Here is a 20,307-nt window from a genome sequence, read left to right on the forward strand (position 1 = left end):
CTTTAACAGCATTCTTGTATGAAAAAATAAGCAGAGTAAATCATGGCACAGGTCCTGCACTTGTATCATTAGGCTTGGATTGCCTCGGCCAGGTTTTGCATCTTTAAAATCATATATACCCCTATGTGAAATGAGCTATAATCAGACAAATTGAATCAGTTCATTATAGTAACACTTATAAACAGTCCTAAAGTTAATGTTCAGTCAACATTTAATAGCAGGGGGTCAGATTTTTATCTTATAATTTCATCAAGAAAAACAGCTTTGAATCAAGCCTCATTAAAATGGTGCAAATATTTTTGCTTTTCTAATTAAAGATAAATTTGTCTTTGTATAAATCATGTAGGCTTAAGAAGCAAACTACTGACTGATCTAAGAACTGCCTTGTATATCTAAAAAGTCTTTCGATCTGAAAATGTGATACTGAAGGTTCTCAAGTCCAGCTTTATAAGGAATGCTTCTCCAGCAGTCCTTATCTGAAAAATATTACTGGTACAAAATGTCCTTGTAAATAAGAGAATAAACAAATACCAATGGACAGAGAAGGGAGGAGAGAAAATTATGACTTTTTCCCAAGAACCATTGTGATCTCTTTGTGATCACAAGTCTAAAATAATTTAAATGTAGGGTCTTTCTGGCCCTAGCTGTGAAGAAAATGATTTTCCTAGAGTGAAGTATAGGGCTGCCTGGCAGGACGTACTGCAATGGAACTGATCACAGTGCTTCTGCATCAAATAATTTTTAATACCAGAAGGCATCATTGGAAGATATTGGAAAAATCCAGACATACTGTCCTTTGCTTATAAAGTATTGTGCTTTTCCTTCAGAGCCTAGATCTGAGTATCCAAACTAAGGAACTAGATTCTCCCCAGTACTGAATGGTTTCTCCACCATTGTATTGTTCTGTCCTACAGTAAGTTTCACAGGAAAGTGTCCAGACTGGTCTTGAAAATCACCAAAGAAGGAGACTCCACACCTTCTCTGGGCAGTAAAGATTTTCTTTCCCTGTGTTCGTGTGGAACTTCCCACGTTCCAGTTTGTGCCTGTTGCCCTTTGTCCTGTCACTGGGCACCACTGAAAAAAGTCTGATCCCACTCACTTGATTCCTGCCCGTTAGACATTTGTAAGCATTGATATTGGTTCTCTGCAGGCCAAACAGTCCCAGCTCTCTCAGCCTTTCTTCATAAGGGAGGTGCTCCAGGCCCTCAATCATCTTTAAGGCCCCCTGATGGAGGAGAGATCTGCATGCCACTTTTACTGTGTAACCTTGGTGATTCCCATGAGGTTGTGCTGACGTTACACTGATGAATGCAGTGCTGAGCCTGGACTTGGGGCTGGAGCTGCACAGTCCCTAGGAAAGGGCTTGCACAATGGAGAATACCTTGGTTTTTCTTATTAATCATTACAAGAGAATTGCTTATGCTTATGAATAATTATGAGAAAACTACTTATTCTCTTTCCTGATTATAAGTACAGCGGCCTAAGAGCATAAGAGATGCTCTGCTATGTCATTTTGTCTAGAACTGCATCTTCAGCAGCAGAAAACAGTGAATCCTTGGGGAAAGAAATCAGTGTCAGGTGAACATTTTGGCTTTTTATCCCACAATTTTATCTCGGCAATGGAGTCCTAGGGACCTTGTGAGCTAAGAGAGTTAGCTGATGTTTCAGTGTTGTTAGATTATATTTCAACAATGTTTCAAGACTTTTTTTCATTAACTGATTCGTATTTTTTATCTTTTCATCTATGACAATGATATAATTATATACTGCACAGAAGTACTTGTGTCGAAACCTGCTGATACGTCAGTTTGCAGGATATGTCTATATTCTTGTATTAGAAAAGATAGCAAATTAGTTATTCCTGTTAATTCTATATATGCTACTGTTGATTTGTCTGAGTTCTGACAATTCACCCTAACACAAGGAAAGGTCTGAGCTTTGAGGTATTGGGTTGCTTTGACTATAAGAAGCAGAAAAGGACAAAGCCTGGGACCGAATGCTCTCCTGTCTGGCAGAAGATACTTTTCTTTCAAACTGAGACCACATCTGCCACACAGAGGCTGGCTGGCCTATTTCTGCAATCTATCCCGCATAATGGCAAAACTTGATCAGTTGTCATTTGTGCATTTATCCTATCACTCACAGGCAGTCTTTTGCAAGGTAGTTTTTTTCAAATCTCAGAATTTGGGTGAGTTGTAAACTGTTAATTACCTGTAATTTGTTCCTCCTTGAAGCTCAATATCTCATTTACTTCTATGGCTGTCATTGCCCAGACAGAAATTGTATCATGCAATTTAAGCAATCATTAGTCTGGCTGAAAATGAAACCTAAAAAATCAAAGGAAAAGATTTATAGATAGATAGATAGATAGATAGATAGGCAGATTTTTTTTGTGAGATATTTGAATAGAGTGGAATTATATCCTAGTCAACAAGAAATTTCCAAATAGTCCTTACACATCTCAAGCTGATCAAAGCCACCCCTTTTCTCTTGAGAAAGCTTGACATATTAAATGTGATTTTCTTCCTGTAATTTCAAAATGTTCAAGTTGACTTTCTGGACAAGTTTTTAGGGTATTTTCATTTTGGAATTTCAAAATTTAATTAAAGGTTTTAAGGTTCTCCCATTTTAATGTTATTCCTTATCACACAGTAATACAGTATCACTGTTGATGAAGCAGAGCGTGACCTACTAATCATATGTACATCCAGAAAGTGTTAAGGACAACTATTGCACTATTCATTTATCTTCTACTGCCTTAAAGTTTCAGATATACAGCATGATTTTCTTATGCGCAGCAGAAGTAATCTCTGGCTTCTCTACTAATTTGCCAATTTATTTTAAAACCATCTGGAGCCCAACATTCTTCTACTATTATTGTTATTATTTAGTATTGCTCTGGCTTTCAGCAACCTTAATTAGAACTGCAAAGTTGTCTTGCAGGCAATCTCGCATGCAGAACTTCAATACTCAGAATACAGTTAGTTTCAAATGTAAAGTCCAGGCTTTTTCCTGGAAGACTTCAGCATATATTTATGCAGCATGATCCAGCCAGTTCGCTTCAGCTGTCCTACAGCTTTACCAAGTGAGAATGCCCCACTGAGCACTAATGGACAAATTCTTGCTGACATTATAGAGAGTGTAAAGAACGTGCAATCATTCAAATCCATGTGAAGGGTTATTTATGTTTTCCTTTGCCATGTGCTATCAATAGCAAAACTGGGCAACATTTCATTTTAGTGATGTGAAATCGTCACTCTGAAATCAAACTTATCTTCTAAGGGTAATTTCAACAGCAGTGTGACTGTACTTCTGCACAGCTTTGAACCTTGTGCTGGCTCTCCTAGCATCTGAATAGCTCACTACAAACTACACTGAAACACAGCCAAGTATTCATATATATAGCAATGCAGAGACTGATGTCTATGTTACATCCTCTTGCCCTTTCTGGCCAGAAAGAGCCAGAGCAAGGACTTGGGGTGAACACGTTCTTTTTTCAAGTATGTGAGGAAGACTTCAACTTAGCCTGAGATTTGAGATATCAACACACTTTCCACTGTACTTCAGATACTGAGAAAAATGAATAAACACCGCAGTGTGTTTTAAGGAAATGCTATTAGCATGGAAAATGCATCGTTATCTAATAAAAGTATGTAAGAAATGTATTTCTGTGTGACTTTATTATCTAATAAGGTCTCAGAAGAAGTAAAAACAGATTTGTAAGGGCTAGATTCATCTTACCTCTTGTTATAAGTTGAATTTAAGATACACTGAACTTCAGCCTTTCCTCATAGGTGAGCATGGCACCGCTGGCAGTTAAGCTCGTGCTGCAGTCTGTGAGGTCAGGGGAGCCTTCAGCTCATCCAGGAGGTTTCTGCTGGCCCACAAAAAGGCAGCTAATGTTGAGATGCCTCCGTTTTGTTCTTAAGGATCAACTAACTGCATTAACTAGACTTCTACTGATGATGCTGAGAATGGCCCCAGACCACATGCAGGCACATAAGTTCAGGTAGTGCAATCTTGAACTAAATCCTGATTAAGGTGTAGGCAGTGTGGATGTTCAGCCTCTGAAATATATCCACTGGAGAGAAGCAAGCATTTTTATCATGAAGTGACTGTAGGTTGCTGATATCTACATTGCAAAGTGAAGTACTGTGCTCTAGAAATAGCATGCTGAGCATGGATCTCTGAAATGAATGAAACTGAGTTACTACCACATAATGGCAACAAAAAAAAAAAAGTTTAGAGGTAGAATATCTGGAAGCCTGTAACTTCTTTCTGTGTTGAGACAATTATTTTCAGTATTTTGTTTCAGTGTATTTGCAGTTAAAGAGCACAGTCTGGATACCATCTGACCTTGTTTGGCAGAAAGGATTAGAAAAAGGATTTTCTGTCTTAGACTTGGACTTGGCAGTAGGTCCAAAGATGGTCCATGATTCTACAGTGCCGTAACAAAGAATTCATAAAGTGAAAGAAGGAGAAAAGGCAACAGAAAAAAACAGTCTTCTGAATCGGTCTATTTTAACGCTAATTCGGTACCTGCGATTTCTTTTTCCTATGATAATAAAGACATAAAAACATAACATATAATGCATTCAATTTTGTTGCTAGTCATGGAGAAGAAACAATCCTTCTTGGGAGCTTAGCACTTTTATAGCTAAGACATTAAGCTGTTCCTTAGCAGAAAGGCAGGCTACATTAGCACAATGCTACAGCGCTTGCAAGATAAACTTTTCTGTTTACATTTTCACTATTACAACGTAACTGTGACTGTTGTCATGCACACTGGTTTAATAAAAATTAGCAATAACTTTTGTAACCCAAGGCTTAAAATGACACTCTGTAAGGAGATACCTTTATTAGTTTTCCGTGAGTCATAACACTTATGTGGTGTTTAATCTGTTATTTTCTCTTTCAACCAAAAAGGCTTGTAGAAAGTGATGATTTGCTAGCATAGGCTTTTCAGACGAAAGAAAAGGACATTCTGCATGACTTTCAATTTGCCTGTATCAAGGAAAGTGGAAAAAGTTGTTTGCATGAGGAGCGACAGCAGATGACATTCGTTTAATCATGATATAAATAAAGTAAATACAACCTCACTCCCAGAGTGATAAAACACAGAAAGCCTCAGCAAATAAATGTAACCATCCTTTAAAATAGTCGCCCTGTTAACAAAAGACCATAGGCTCTTTTTGTGTGTACCATTCTGTATTATTTTTTCTGAAAGAATCCGTTTGTTTTGCTTTGAGGTCAGGCTTTGTTTTCACAGGTTCTCATGCAGATTAAAAAAGAGAATAAGCAGCATTATTTCATATGGCTTGGAATACAACCCTACTTGTTGCCAGATATTAAATACCTGTGTCATCTTCCAGATGCTGGTGAACCATCATATACTGATGTCCCAGCCTTTAATAGAGATTGATGTGCCAGATAGAGTTTTCTATGCATAGATACTTCCATCGTTCCTTCTCTGGATTTTTATATGGGACAGCAGGGTTGAAGGTGATGAAAGACCCTTCACCATATTATCTAAAATGCACTGCTGCACTGCGCAAAGCTTTAAATTCAAACAAATGTTATGATTTGCAATTCCTTCGGGAAACGTTATTTAAATGTCATATTTTCAAATATTTCCTCCATTTATGTTCAGCATGAACTACAAGTACCTGCTCTCACTGAGGAAATAACTCATCTTCTGTTAGTAGAAAAGACTCTGCAATTCTAAAATCAGCCTTTCAACTAAGTAAATACATACACATAAACGGATATCAGATCTCTGCCTTTGAAAGGGAAGTATACAAAACCTAAAAACTGCTGAAAAGCATAGCAAGAAGACTTGACTTCCTTTAAGATCAGGAAGAATGGATTCCAAAGTAAAGAGGGTGCAAGCTGGACAGTGCTGCTAGGCAGCATCCCTGACCTTACCATGCCAAACTCCAGGAAAAACATATAATAAAGTTGTTGCCTGGGGGAACTGCAGCATTTGGTAGCCTTAGCATATCGTCATCCTGATGTGGCTGTTGGGCTTCAGCTTGCCAGAAGGGATATAAGCAGAGCACCAAGTCCATCTAGGAGAGCAGTGCAGGAAACTCACAGGGCAAAACAACCCCTAATTCATTGCTAGCTTCAGTTTGCATTGATGTGTGTTTTATTTGTTTTGACACACAAATTAGATAAAGTTATTATTGATGAAGATCACTGTGGTCTCCTACTACATGACCCTAGGCAAATGTTTATCATTGCAGAAACTTAATCAAGGGGACCACTGGCCAATATTAGATGCAAAAATCACTATTTCTTCCTGAAATTGTAAATAGGATTTCAGTTTGCGGTATGGTTCTTTGCATAGGCAATGAAACACTTAGAAGCCTTCTGCTAGATATCCACGAGTCAGCCTCCATTCTAGGCCTGCAGAATGGGGCTTTTGAGAGAGATGGAACATTTTTACAAAAAAGAACATGATCTCTTCATGTCTTGATTGATCTGATGACATCCCTGCTATTGCCAACAGTATTTAAAAAACTTGCTAGTTTTCTTTATGTGAAAGAGCATTAAGAGGCTTTTAGCATAAATCTTTATCTAAGTCAAAGATTTGCTCTTTATAGATGAACAGAAAATTATTTAAAAGGGAAAGCAACTCTTCTTTGTCTTCTGATGTGCTGCTGCCCTAGGCAATGACCTGTTACTGACCTAGAGCGATGATGAAGATCTGGCTGTTCTCCTCCCATTCCAGCACAAATATTTTTATCACAAAACATAAACATTTTGAGACCTCTCAAAAGGCAGAGGCTTTAAATCCAGTGAGAGAAAAAGTTATCAATTGTATCACTAGAATCCTTTTTCCAACTATTTACATGCAGATAGGAGAGCCCTCTTTATGCAGGACAGATTGAGCCAGAAGAATATCACTCTCTCCAATGCCTTTAAGTTAGTCATGGACTTATGTGGAGGAAAATTGGACATTTCTCCAAGCCTCTTTTTTCGCTTCCTATCAGAGGGCTCAGTGGTGATCTTTTTCATGCAACTGTCATTTCTCATTGTATGGGATCCCATGGTGGAGGCAGGTCACTATTTCATTAGTCATATTAACCACACAGCTTTACTTTTCCACTGACTTAATATCACCTTGCCTGTGCCAAAAGAAAAGCCTGAATTATTAACTGTGCAAAAAGTGTGCTGAAGAATGTGGTTTTTCCTCCTCCAGTAGTTGTAGGAAGTAATCCTCCAATCTGATAGAGTGCAAAATGTATTGAATTGGTGCTGATTTTTTTTTCTTCTAAAAGAATTATGAATAATTTTGTTTTAAGACCAGAAAAAGAAAATAAAACAAACACATTAAAAAAGGTTCAAATCCAGCTTGTCTTCAATGACAGTGTGGTATAAACAGCTATTTACAGTGCTAGGAATGTCTTTTTCTGCTTAAATTTGAATTTGTTTCGTACAGAGTCTTAAGATAGTTTCAGCAATTAAAACAAGGCTACTTCTGCAGAAAACTAAATAAGAACATAAATTACAGAAGAATTAAAATAAAGTCTGGTTCCTAAATGTTTGGGGAAGTATAAGGTAGTTCTTTCATTAATCTTCAGTATTAATTAGCATATAGGAATAATTCTCTTCCAGAAAATCGTCAGATTAATGTTTCACTGACATCATGCTACGTGAGTTATATTCCTGTGCTTGCATAGCAATGTGTTGGGATTAAAGATGACAAGATCAGGATCTGGCATGTTCTTTATTTGATTTAAATTTTATTTTCAGATTTCTGATTCAAAGGTTTGTTAGAAAAGATTTCAAAGAATGCAAGCCTTAGTAGCAAGTCTATGACCAGTCCTAGTGGTTTGTACAGGTGAGGAGACAAAGATTATACTTAAATATTACTTCTTGAAATCATTCTTGAACAGTAGAATGAGAAGAAGCAGATGGAACTGAATGGGAGAATGAAAAGATGAGATGAAGAGACCGAATATGAAAATGTACATGATATGTAGGACTGTGCAGTACACCTTAGTCCATTAAGTCCTCATGTTATGACACATGGCATTCAGTCCATTGATGATTGGTGGAAGGTGCTTGTTGGGACAATGAAAGCATGGGCTGAAGATACCTCTGCCATGCCAAGAGCCAGGAAATGATTATACAGAACATCAAAGCAACAGAAGGAACTACAGAGAAATAAGCAGACCTAGCTGTGAAGCTCAGACTGTAGCATCCCACGGAGTTGCAGTGCAGTAGTAATGCAGGCATCAGTTTGTGCAGAGAATCTTGGTGAACCCACTCATTCGTGAAAGGTGGGCAGAGAGAGGTATTCTGTGAGCTAGAACCTGTGCTTAGCAGAACCCATGCTCATCAGCAGCCAGTACAGGACTTCAGTTCTGGGGGACCTGGAGGAGATACATTTTTCCAGGCACTTTCAGTCTTCTGCAAACCTTTCTCTATCTGGTGTCTGCATGAAGACAAATCCATGGATGGCAGGTTGGTACAAATCTCTACCTGGTGTTCAAGTTTGATGTCTGCTTGGACGCTGGATAGAGATCTGCCCTAACCTGCCATTCACGGGTTTGGTTCCATATGACTTGCTGCACAGCATAAGTCCCAATAGGTCTCTGAACAAGGAGTTCATCAGCTGTCTGCTGACGTAGATTTCCTTTACTGTAGGCAATTTTCCAGGCTCCACATTCTGGAGCACAGATTTAAGGAAGAGATTACAGTGAACAGTCTGTTATTCTCGTGTTTCTTGGAAGACTTGAATTTCTAATCTTACAGATTTGGGCTGGTCTTGCCCTTTTGTTCTGGTTGGATGTAGAGTGTCAGAGCTCTGCCTGGACCAACGGAGGACTGGGGAGTATGTACAAACTCAGAGCAATGGGCCTGCCTCTGTCTTTGCACTGTACTTCTGGAGACTTTCCAGCAAAGTCACTGGTGTTATGTCTGGTTTTATGACTTTGCAAAGAAAAAATGTATATCAGATATACTGAAGGTGACCAAACCTTGTACAGTCATAAATTCCAGGAATAAAGGCAGATTTCTGCTGAGAGCATCTGTCTAACTACAGTACTTGAGGGAAGCTGCTGAACAAACTGTGTGCTTCTGAGGCTTTAGTTCTGTCTCATCACTCGCAGCAAGTAAGATACCATCTATTTAGGAGGACAGTTGGAAGGGGAAACTGCTGGGTTGGGAATGCTGAGAGAAGACTTTTTTGGTGTCTGTCCAACCCCTGAACCTCCATACTTTTGCGTAGCGGACACTTTGTTGATCAGGCAAGTACACATGATGCTTTCATATACGACAAATAAGTAGTAAGGAAAAGCCATGAACTGTATAAAGAAAATGAATCTTATAAGCCTGATTCTAAACCCAGAAAAGACTGAGGTCTTATTCCTTTTTTAAACAGTATCTTGGTTTCCATCCTTGCTCTGCTACAGAATTGGACAGATGTTTATGACAGTCACAAAAAAGAAAACTGGGGCAGTCCACAACAGAACGTTTTAGAAGCCATTAATACAATTTTATGTTGTTATACTGAAGGGCATTTTCTGCTGCTCTCAGCACAATATTGTGACTGGTCTTCACAAGATTGAAAACATGATGTATTCTTACATCATCCTAAATAACAGCACAGCTGACAAGAGAACAAATCCTGGGAAGGGCAAGCAATTTGCAGTTCTTATACGTGCAAGGAAATTCAAACTCTAGACCTACAGGAGAGTTGAAATACCACCTAGAAAAATACCACTTAACTTCAAAATGTCACCTGGTTTCAAAGTGGTGGCAGGGGGACAGTGTGCTGAGCTGACCCCAGGCTGGCTGGGTGGTGGCTCTCAGCCCATCACGGTAATGGATGGGGACTCCTGTCTTATTTGTGGCAGGAAGAATAAGATTGCTCTGGTAAAAGCAACCTCCTCCAGGAAGAGCAGGTGACATGACCTAGCAGGGTGAATGGGTACAAGGGGATCCCATAGGATGAGTGGACACTATAGGACAAGCGGGGATGGTGTGACCACCAGGGGAGCAAGAGGACCAAAGTAGTTTAAGGATGGAACAGATGAAAGAGCCTGTGCTTCTTAGGCACCACACTCCCCAAACTGGCCAGTTGCAAAATTTAAGAAAAGGTTGCTTTTTGGGGGGGATGGAAAGGAACAAAAATGGTGTGTAAATTGTTCTTTCTAGAAGAAAAAAAGAATAATCCATTCCTGGGGGAAATTCCTGTATTGGTGCATTTACTTTATTAACCTTATGGGACAAAAGTACAGACTGACATATCTCTGAGTGTCCCAGAGAGATGCTCTTCTGAAAGATATATTAAAAAGCTGCAGGAAAACAATTTAACTCTGACCGTTTTGATTAACAAAGCGTTTTCACACAGAAGTGTTTGGAACTGAACTCACTGGGAATAGCACTTTAGTTCACCACTCAAGAGTTGGTTTTTCTCTGTTAAGGGTGGTGTATCTAGGAGACTGGAGATCTGCAGCTCTGGTGTGTAGCTCTCAGGAGACACCATGCTGCTCTGTTAGAAGAAGGTGCTCTGTCATGGGACTCATAGCTCTTTTAAGAAGCAGAGCTCTGAAAGTGCAGCTTCCATGAGACAGTGTGTCACAATGGAGAAATGCATTTTAGCATTGCATGACCCAAAATAAAATGCTTCAGGTCAATCAGACGCTGTGATTCAGCTCAAAGTGAAATTGCAAATAGACTATTATCATTTGGAAACAAAAGAATAGGGAATAAAAAATATTTGACAAATTACATTTCCTGTTCTCTCTACCTTCTGTGAATGTGAACGTGTTTGTATTTAATCAAGACTGCAGCAAGATCCTACCTTATGCACATCACTGACTTCTCTTCTTACTGCAGGCAACCCTGCTAGTTGCTGAACTTTGGCCATCTGCTCAAGCCTAAGGGGCACTGATATTAAATTAACCGTAGCCTGACATTTCTCTGATAACTGACATTTGCACAGGCAAGCCTTGGATGCGCATGTGCACAGTAGGAAATTAAAGTGTAAAGTAAATAAGATTATCGTTGCGTGTTTCTTCTCAAAAACATATTGCAAGTCATTATCTCACCCTCTAATAACTGAGATTTTGTGTGCAAAGCCAAGTAATTTAATTTATATATCTCAAATGCATGCCTTTTTGTTGTTGTTGCAGGGCCTGTACAGCGTGTCTTGTGAATGAAATCATCTCAACGCCAAGAACTGGCACAGCTGTGGGCAAATATCTCCTTTTGTCACGTTCTGAGAGCACAGACATGCTCCAGAAAGTGCTGCTTGTCCTGTCCCTTCAGAGAGCTCCAGGCTATTCTCAGGGAATGCTTCTGCCTCTCTGCAGCTCTCTGCTTCCTCTGGAAGAAAACCCTGCTTCAGACTGGACTCAGTTTCTGATCTCATTTTGTCCCCATCCAAGCCAATGGGAATGTCTCTGTCTTTGGCGATGGAAGCAAGATTAGGGCCACAACAATTGGATGAATTTCAAATGCATAATTATAAATTGTTAAGACGCTGAGAAGTCCTGTTCCTGTACCCACTGACAAGTGGCATAAGGCTGCTCAGTTGCATAATAGCTACTTTAAGAAAAGCCCTATATTCAAGTAGAGAAAACGAGTTGAGTAAAGTAAATAAACTGGAGAGTCAAGGACAAATGCCACAAATGATATGGATGTGAATGTGAGAATATCACTAAGAGATGCTACTGATGAGGAACCCAGTCTCATATACCTATCTACAAAATATACAGGTATGCACAGGGGAGCATCTAGGTACCTCTCACAGCTTTCCTGTGCAATGACTTTATCACAAAAAATGTTATTCTATTATTTCTACACAAAATGATGTTAAGATATAAAGTTTTAAGTGCAGAGGAAATAGGAGAAAAAAGCATTTGGTAAGCACATACTGCATTATTCTGTCATAAACTGAAGCAGTAAAGAAAATGAAATATGTAGGTTCTTCCCTGACAGTGCTCAAACACGCAGTCATGAGATCAGAAAAGATGGCACTGTCAAATGTCCACATCATTCAGCACCATGATGGTGAAAATTTAGCACCACAGAAGTAGACGTTCAGTCTGGCCTTACTGTCTCCAAGGAATTCCTCAATGGATATTTCTTCTACAGTTGTGTCTTCCTACATAATAGAGAAAAAAAATTGTCTCTCTTTGCTGCAAGTTGCCATTCCTTCACTACCAGTGGATAAAAGGTCCTAGATTTTATTATTGCTTCTTTGGCTCCCAAAGCAAGACCTCCTATTAATAGTGCCATCTTCACTGTTTTTCGACTTTATTTCTTCCAGATTTAATTCTAACTAGGACAAATAGGCACAAATCTTTCCATCACTTGTGTCCATCAATATCTCCTGAGCAACAGGTTTTGTTAGAATCTACTGTGATGTGTAGAGTAGTTTGAGGGACTTGCTAGATTTTGATACTGGCATTCTCCTCTCTGTCATAAGAGGGAGCTACTGGAGGTCAGGTCTAGTTTTTGGACTGCTTGACACATATGCCAGAACACAGAAATTAGTAGCAGTCCTATTGCCTCTCCTTGTTCTTTGATGTGGTGTGTAATGCATAAATCCTAAGTGTTGTTCTTGACTGGAAAAAAAAAAGAAATTTGCTACAGTCTCAGTGTAAGTGGGATTAAGAAGTTGTCAGAAGAAATAATGAAGGCAAACAGTAAATATTCTGTGTGGTGGATGATGTGGTGACTGACTGACAACTCTCCCCATGTTATTTCATGCAAATAAGCTTTCCAAAATTGCAAAAATCTCTGGTTTTCAATAGCATATTCAGATGTGTGATCTTCACTAATGATGGCAAAAGAAATGTTTCTGATTTTTAACTTTAGAAGAAAAGACATTCAGCTGAATTTCTTTCCTTTAGAGACAAAATGCTGTGCTTCCTGGAGATAAACATTGGTATACTCTTGTTTGGAAAGAAAGTTTGCCCCTTCGTAGCAGAACTGGATTACTTCAGTAGGGTTTTGGCTAATAGTCCCTCTCATCTCTGAAAACAGAAAACCTTTCAGCAGGTATTACGTTAGTTTTGAACAGAGAATAGGAAGAAAGGCATCCAGGTTTCATGTTGGTTATTCAGACTAAGAAAGGAAGTCACAATTTAAAATTGAGAAAGGATGTTTTTGGTCACAATACAAGTATCCTGAAGAGTTTGAGAGATAGTATTGTTATACAGGACAAGACAAGCACAGACATCACAACATATGGTAAGCATGGTACATTTTTATGCTAGTGATGTAAAATTGCTCTTGCCTAAACCATGCTAGAAGTTGCTCTTAACTGTAGAAATTCAGGCAGCTCATTGCACTGTAATGAGGTTAATCCAAAACCATGTGTAGAACAGAAACATCTTCATTAGCCTTCCCTGCAGAAGGGATCCTAATGTGTATCTCTGGAAGACAACAGCTTCATTAATTAAACAACACGGAGAATTTCCCATAATCAGAAAGCCTTGATTCTCCTCAAGATTTTAGTTATAGCAATTCTTCTCCTACTGGGTTCTTTAAAATGTTAAGAAAAAAAAAAAAAAAGCTCTAATAAATAGGAATCTCTTCTTTAGGTTACCATCTGGTTCAGGTGAGTAATTATCTTTTAACATCTGTTCAGTGACACACACTATATGGTAGTATTTACACTGGTGATCTTAAGCCATCTTGTGGTGGGCAAAAATATACCGATTTGCAACAACATTCTAGCAGTTTTCAGGACAAATAACATGTTTTGCCTGGAAAACACTCAGCATGTTTAAGTTCTCTTTCTTCTAAATGGTAATGAACAAATCCAATTTGCTTACTGGCAGTTCAGCTTGTCAAGAGACATGTTCTTTCCATCTATAACCTTCAAAATGTGCAATGCGGATGTCAAAAAGAAATATTTCTGCATTCCACATCTCGATTCTATTGCCTGCAGCACTACCTGTGCCCTTCCAACACTCCACAAGGATTTAACTTCTTTTCCAATGGAAAGTACTGGAATCTGCTTAGTTTTCCATTTCAAAACAGTCATGCATGCAGCAATTGTAAGCAGTAATCCCCATCTCATGTTAGCTCACCAGCTCCTCTTACTCTCAGATGTTCACTGCACTGGAAAAGGCTCTTTGCTGGGACCTCTCTGATCATATGCACTCCAATAAAAATGTCACGTGGTTAAGAGTGGAAGTCAGAACAGTAGAGGATCTTCTTTTGATAAATACACTCAATTTAGAATATTTTGGTTCAGAAGGTACAACAGGTTTTGCATTAATCCTTTCTAACATTTTTTTTCTAGACCAAAACAGCTTTCAAATTGCTGGTAGTCTATAATAAAAAGGAATAAAAATGATCAACAGGAGAAAGGAAAACCTAGTCCAAAACCATGCTTAGTTAATTATTTCACCCCAAATTACAGCACTACGTCAAGGAACCTCCTCTAAAGCAAATCTTTGAATTTTTGAAACTATGTGGCCTCTGCCTTGGTGCTGCTCCCTGGGGTACTTCCCAGCAAATCTTCTGTGAGATGTGCCCTGTGACCAGCACAACCTTTACTATTGGCCAGCTGTGTAAGCACTCCCAAGATCACATTTCCCTGCCAAGTATGTCAAAGTGACCTGTGCTCAAGTCACACTATTCCCAGACTGGAGCCTTTTGTCCATAGGGCCCCATGCTGTGCAGATGGACCACCTGGGACTAATGACAGGCCAGGGCTCAGGCCCTGCAGACCCTACTCACATCCCCTTGTGCTTTGCTCTGCTAAATTCCCAATGCCTCTTCCCAATATAATCAACTTTAGGGGGAAGGAAGGAGAAGACAAGCATTTTTTTAGAAGGTCTAACTGAGCATAGTCATTAGAATCTAGGGTTTATGTAAACCAGCTTTCTGTGCTTCTATTTTTCTATTTTTCACTCATAGGGTGGTGACTCACTGGAACAGTTTGCCCAAGGAGGTTGTGGATGTCCCATCCCAGGAGGCATTCAAGGCCAGGCTGGATGAAGCTCTGGGCAACCTGGTCTAGTTTTTGATGATCCTGCCCGTGGCAGCAGGGTTGAAATTAGATGATTTTTGAGGTCTTTTTCAGCCCAGGCCATTCTATGATTCTATGATTCCATGTAAAACTTGCCCACAGCATCACAGAGAGTGCTGCTAAACAGTATTTGCAGAAAGAAAACTCAAGAATTTTGCACAAGTCTGTTGGCAAACTTCTTCTTAAAGAAAAGTTCGCAACAGCTTAGCTTCCTTTCTGCCTGGTTGTATGTCCTAAAGCTACCACAACAATTTTGGAACATGAATTTCATGGACAGAAGCTGTGTATGTATGTAATCATCTTCAAAGATTTATTTTTTTTTCCCCAACAGAACAGAATTTACCGTGGTAAATCAGTGTAGCTCTTGACTTTGTTTACAGTGGCAATTTGTTTGTCAGAGCTATGAAGTACTGCGTTTTAAGGAGAGTAATCATGCTATCATAATGCTTCTGTTCAAATTCTGCTCAGGGTTCATTAAAGCTTAGAGCTTGACTTTGTAAACTAGCAACATAATAATGCGACAGTTAGTACAAATTACTTATCTGAAAGCAAAAAATTACATTAATGTAACATGCAGGTGTTTCAATTACACTCCAGCATATGTGCTTTAACTTTTATTGCTGAGATTTTGTAATCTAGTTATCCTCGTAAATGTATTCATAACAGAATCTATAGTTAATTATTTGCTAAGGTAACTTTTGTCTGTTTTTACCAGGTTATCACAAGTATCTAACAACTTTTAGAAACAAGCTCACAGATTCAACATGACAAACCAGGATGTATGCAATTAAGTAATATGGATATTATGTAAACTTTTTTTATTTTCAATAAAACTGCAAAACTTCTTTCTTAAAACCCAGGGATATATATGTATATATATATATATATATATATATATATATATATATATATATATATATGGTACTGATTTACTAATGGTAGATTGAGAAGTTGTAGGTCATTTTCAGATGGCTAAACACAAACACATATATTTTCATCACAGTGCTAACCTCCTGTCTGAGCCTCATTACACAAAGCATTTGCCCATGCTTTTCCATCTCACTTTAATTGGAGGCAACTGTTCCAGCTGGACTGCCTGTCTTATACAGAAGATGATGACGTTGTTAACAGGATGCAGGTTCCTCAAACCATCTGTCTCTAATGGCAAGATGCTGGGCTATCTTCAGCATCTTCCTACCGGCTGTGTTTTTTAGTGGCAATGAAGATAACATTTCTGCTCATGCTTCATCTGATCTAGTGACCAAACGCTCCGACTTTTCTGGTAATTCTGATATTCTTCCAGAAAAGTCTAATTAATGATATAACTTTTCTCAGCATGTGATATCTAGTTAGTACTATGTTTCCATGTAGTCATGCAAAGGCGATAAATTAAAAAATGTAGTATGCAATGATGTTCTCATGTAGCTCCCACAGCTATTGTACCTCTACTGGATTCTGAAATTCTGTTTTCCTTTTGCAGTGAGAATGCACCTGTGCTTGTCTGGGCTCCTGATGCAAACTTAACAATAGCTTCATTAGAAGGACCAGGAGAGACTCGGTAAAAAGGAGAGCCTGAGAAATGGGAGATTATGGACATTGTCTAATATTGTTATTGTGAGTCTTGAATGAATACACTACCTGTAGGTTTCTTCAGGAAAGAGGTAACAGGCCAATTGGGATTGTTTTTAAAGTATTTGATACATTATCTCCTTCACTGGAAGTAGAGAAGAGGATGCAATTAACATGTTCTTGGTTGGTTTGGGTTTATTTCTCTTTATAGTTGTCTCACAAAACATCAGAATTAAGAATGAGAAATGATTCAAACGCAAAGCCCCAAAAGCTGTATGTAGCTTCAGCTCTCTCACAGACTCCAAGTGAGGTAAAAAACAGCTTCAGGGTACAGTTGACATTCAGCCTCTTGCACAAGACAAGCAGTAGGAACATTTGCTCCTAAAGAAGTTATCCCACGTACAGACTTAACAGGAACCTCTATTCTGTCTTTTCTCCTGGAGGAAACATAGAATCATAGAATCATAGAATCATAGAATCGCAAGGTTGGAAACGACCTGCAAGATCATCTAGTCCAACCACTCTCCCATTCCCAGTACCACAAGCTACTAAACCATATCTTGTAGCTCCTCATAGAATCATAGAATCACAGAATCATAGAATGGCCTGGGTTGAAAAGGACCACAATGATCATCAAGTTTCAACCCCCCTGCTATGTGCAGGGTCACCAACCACCAGACCAGGCTGCCCAGAGCCACATCCAGCCTGGCCTTGAATGCCTCCAGGGATGGGGCATCCACAGCCTCCTTGGGCAACCCGTGCCAGTGCTTTACCACCCTCTTGGTGAAAAACTTCCTCCTAATATCTAACCTAAACCTCCCCTGTTTCAGTTTAAAACCATTCCCCCTTGTCCTATCATTATCCACCCTTGTCACCAGTCATTCCCCCTCCTGTTTATAAGCTCCCTTCAAGTACTGGAAGGCCTCAATGAGGTCTCTCCAGAGCCTTCTGTTTTCCAAGCTAAACAAGCCCAGTTCCCTCAACCTTTCCTCATAGGAGAGGTGCTCCAGCCCTCTGATCATCTTAGTGGTCCTTCTCTGAACAAGTTCCAAAAGCTCTGTATCTTTCCTGTACTGGGGGCCCCAGGCCTGGACGCAGCACTGCAGATGGGGCCTCACAAGAGCCGAGTAGAGGGGGACAATCACCTCCCTCTCCCTGCTGGCCACCCCTTTTTTAATGCAGCCTAGAACACAGTTGGTCTTTCAGGCACCAAGCGCACACTGCTGGCTCATGTCCAGCTTCTTGTCCACCAGGACCCACAAGTCCTCTGCAGGGCTGCTCTCAAAGGGTTCTTTGCTCAGTCTGTATAAACAGCTGCAATGGCCTTGCACTTGTCCTTGTTGAGCCTCATTACGTTCACGTGGGCCCACTTTTCCAGCCTGTCCAGGTCCCTCTGGATGGCTTCCCTCCCTTCCAATGTATAGACTGCACTGCTCAGCGTGGTGTCATCTACAAACTTGCTGAGGGTGCACTTGATGCTATCATCGATGTCATTGATGAAGATGCTCAAGAGCGCCGGTCCCAAGACCAACCCCTGAGGGACACTGCCTGTGACCAGCATCCACTCTGATACAGAACCATTGATCACAACCCTTTGGCTGCATCCAGCCAGCCAATTCTTAATCCATTGAACAGTCCACCCTTCAGATACATGCCTCTCCAATTTAGAGAGAAGGATGTGGTGAGAGACCATGTCAAAGGCTTTGAAAATGATAGCTTCCCTGACCGGGAATCGAACCCGGGCCGCGGCGGTGAGAGCGCCGAATCCTAACCACTAGACCACCAGGGACTACTTAATATTTACTTTTTTGTCTTTCAGGAGAAATCATACAATCTCTTCTCCTGGACAAAATATTTCATCGTGAAAGAGGAAACAAATAAGATAAACTATAGGTATAGCAGCCTAAGTGAAAGAGTGGTGGTTTGGGTTAGGAGATGTGAGGGAGATTTTGCCACAAGGTGAGTGGCAACTCGAAGTTGGCAAGGACAAAGGCAGATGACAAAGGAACACAAATGGAAAGGGCTGAGGGAGGGTGAGCAGCTTTCCACCAGCTAATATCGATGTGAAACCTTCTACCTGGGGTGCTGGTTACTTGAGAGATCCTGTCTGGAGTAGTACCCTCCCCCTTCTCTTATATTTTTCTTTCCTTTTAAGCTTAGCTCAGCACAAGACAGCAAACAAAAAAGCTTGCTATATGGTTATAAACACCAGTGCAAATGCCCCTGACTTCTCACTTCCAGAGGATTTTTCTTCCTTAGAAATGAAATATCATTTGAATTTTTATTTAAAGTGGCTGTTTTGACAAGAGTAGGAAAAAGGCAAGATTGGGAGATGGCAGCATAAACAAGAGCACTAAAGCATCTAGAAGATTCCAAAGTAGGACCCTCTAGAGGGACAAAGAGGACATGGTCTCTTCCTGAAGGAAGGTGAGAGTGCAAGGATGGGCAGGAATAAAAAGAGAACTGCATTTTTGAATATTCCAGGTGCTGAGTTCTTCCATAGCCTACAGCCAAGTAAAGAAAAACACTTGTTTTCAGGATTTGCTGCAGTAATCTGGAAAGTATTGTGCTCTTGGAAGGACAAGATTCACACTGTTAAGATCAATTCAAATTATGATTTGGAGAGCATAAACACCATTCTAAAGAAACATATTTCCCAGCAAAGGTTGTTTTAGAGGCAGAAATCATTTAAAGATGCTCCTGACTAAAAAGTATTATACTTCAAGTGCTTCTCAAACTTTGAGAAGACTTTGAGAAACTCGAGGCCAGGAAAGGGAACACCAAAGACTTATGGTCTCATAAGACTTCATAATTATTTTCTATTGCATTTTCAGATATTCTGGTATCGATTCTTTTAGCTGGTGGATTTGTGAGATATCTGAGAGCTGGAAGCAGTGAGTTACCAGCAGCTCATTCATAGACATCACAAGGGCTTAGGCTATTGTGTCTGAAAAAAACAAGAGTAGAAGATGCTTGTGGTGAAAAAAATAAATAGTGTACTTACATACAGAAGCAGTTACTGAAATATTTGTTGTTGGTGTTTTGTTTTTTTTGTTTGTTTTGTTTTGTTTTATTTGCCATAAATCAATGAGCTATTTTCATTCTAAACAAAAGACAAACTTAAGGATTTGATTCTTTCTCAAATATTTTAAAGTTGCAGGTGTGAGCATAATTTCTACCTGTGTGTATGCATTTTTAATTAAAGCAAATACTGCTCTTGAAAGAAAATACGCTGCAATCAGACCATACAGCCACTTTTAATCCTGTGCAATCAGTTGAAAGAGCAAATGTAATCACAGAAGTATAAAAAAAATAAAGGTGTTATTATGCCACAAAGAAAAGTCTCTTCTGAAAGACAAAAAAAAAAAAAAACCCAAATATTAAGTAGTCTGAAATATTTTCAATTTAGCATAATGTGGAAATGAGGAATGTGGTTTGGGAGTGATTTATTAGTTGAAACCGTTCTGAGGTGGAATCTTATAATTTTATGTGCAGTATTAAACAATTCATTTTCATAGGACTGGAGTTCCAGAGTTCTCCATGCAGTCTCAAACGCTTTCTTTGTTCTTAGCTTTTGGCACCAAAGAAAAAACATTGATTATACCATTTATATATAGCACTGTATCTGGTCTCTGATACTGTGTACATCAGGTACCAAAATTAAAATCTCTTGTTTAAATTCTAACCTACTTGAGCACTATTTGAAATCACTCAAGCCCACTATTTGAGCTCAC

General features: G+C 39.4%; 1 non-coding gene across 1 annotated transcript; it reads right to left on the reverse strand.

The window, feature by feature from the left end:
- Positions 1-18,290: 18,290 nt before the first annotated feature.
- On the reverse strand, positions 18,291-18,362 carry TRNAE-CUC. The gene has a single exon. It is a non-coding gene; the product is annotated as a tRNA-Glu (tRNA).
- Between the last annotated feature and the right edge of the window lie 1,945 nt (positions 18,363-20,307).

The sequence above is a fragment of the Centrocercus urophasianus genome, unplaced genomic scaffold (assembly GCF_019232065.1).
Source record: "Centrocercus urophasianus isolate 14NV4802_14NV808 unplaced genomic scaffold, USGS_Curo_1.0 seq_10, whole genome shotgun sequence".
Classification (NCBI taxonomy): domain Eukaryota; kingdom Metazoa; phylum Chordata; class Aves; order Galliformes; family Phasianidae; genus Centrocercus; species Centrocercus urophasianus.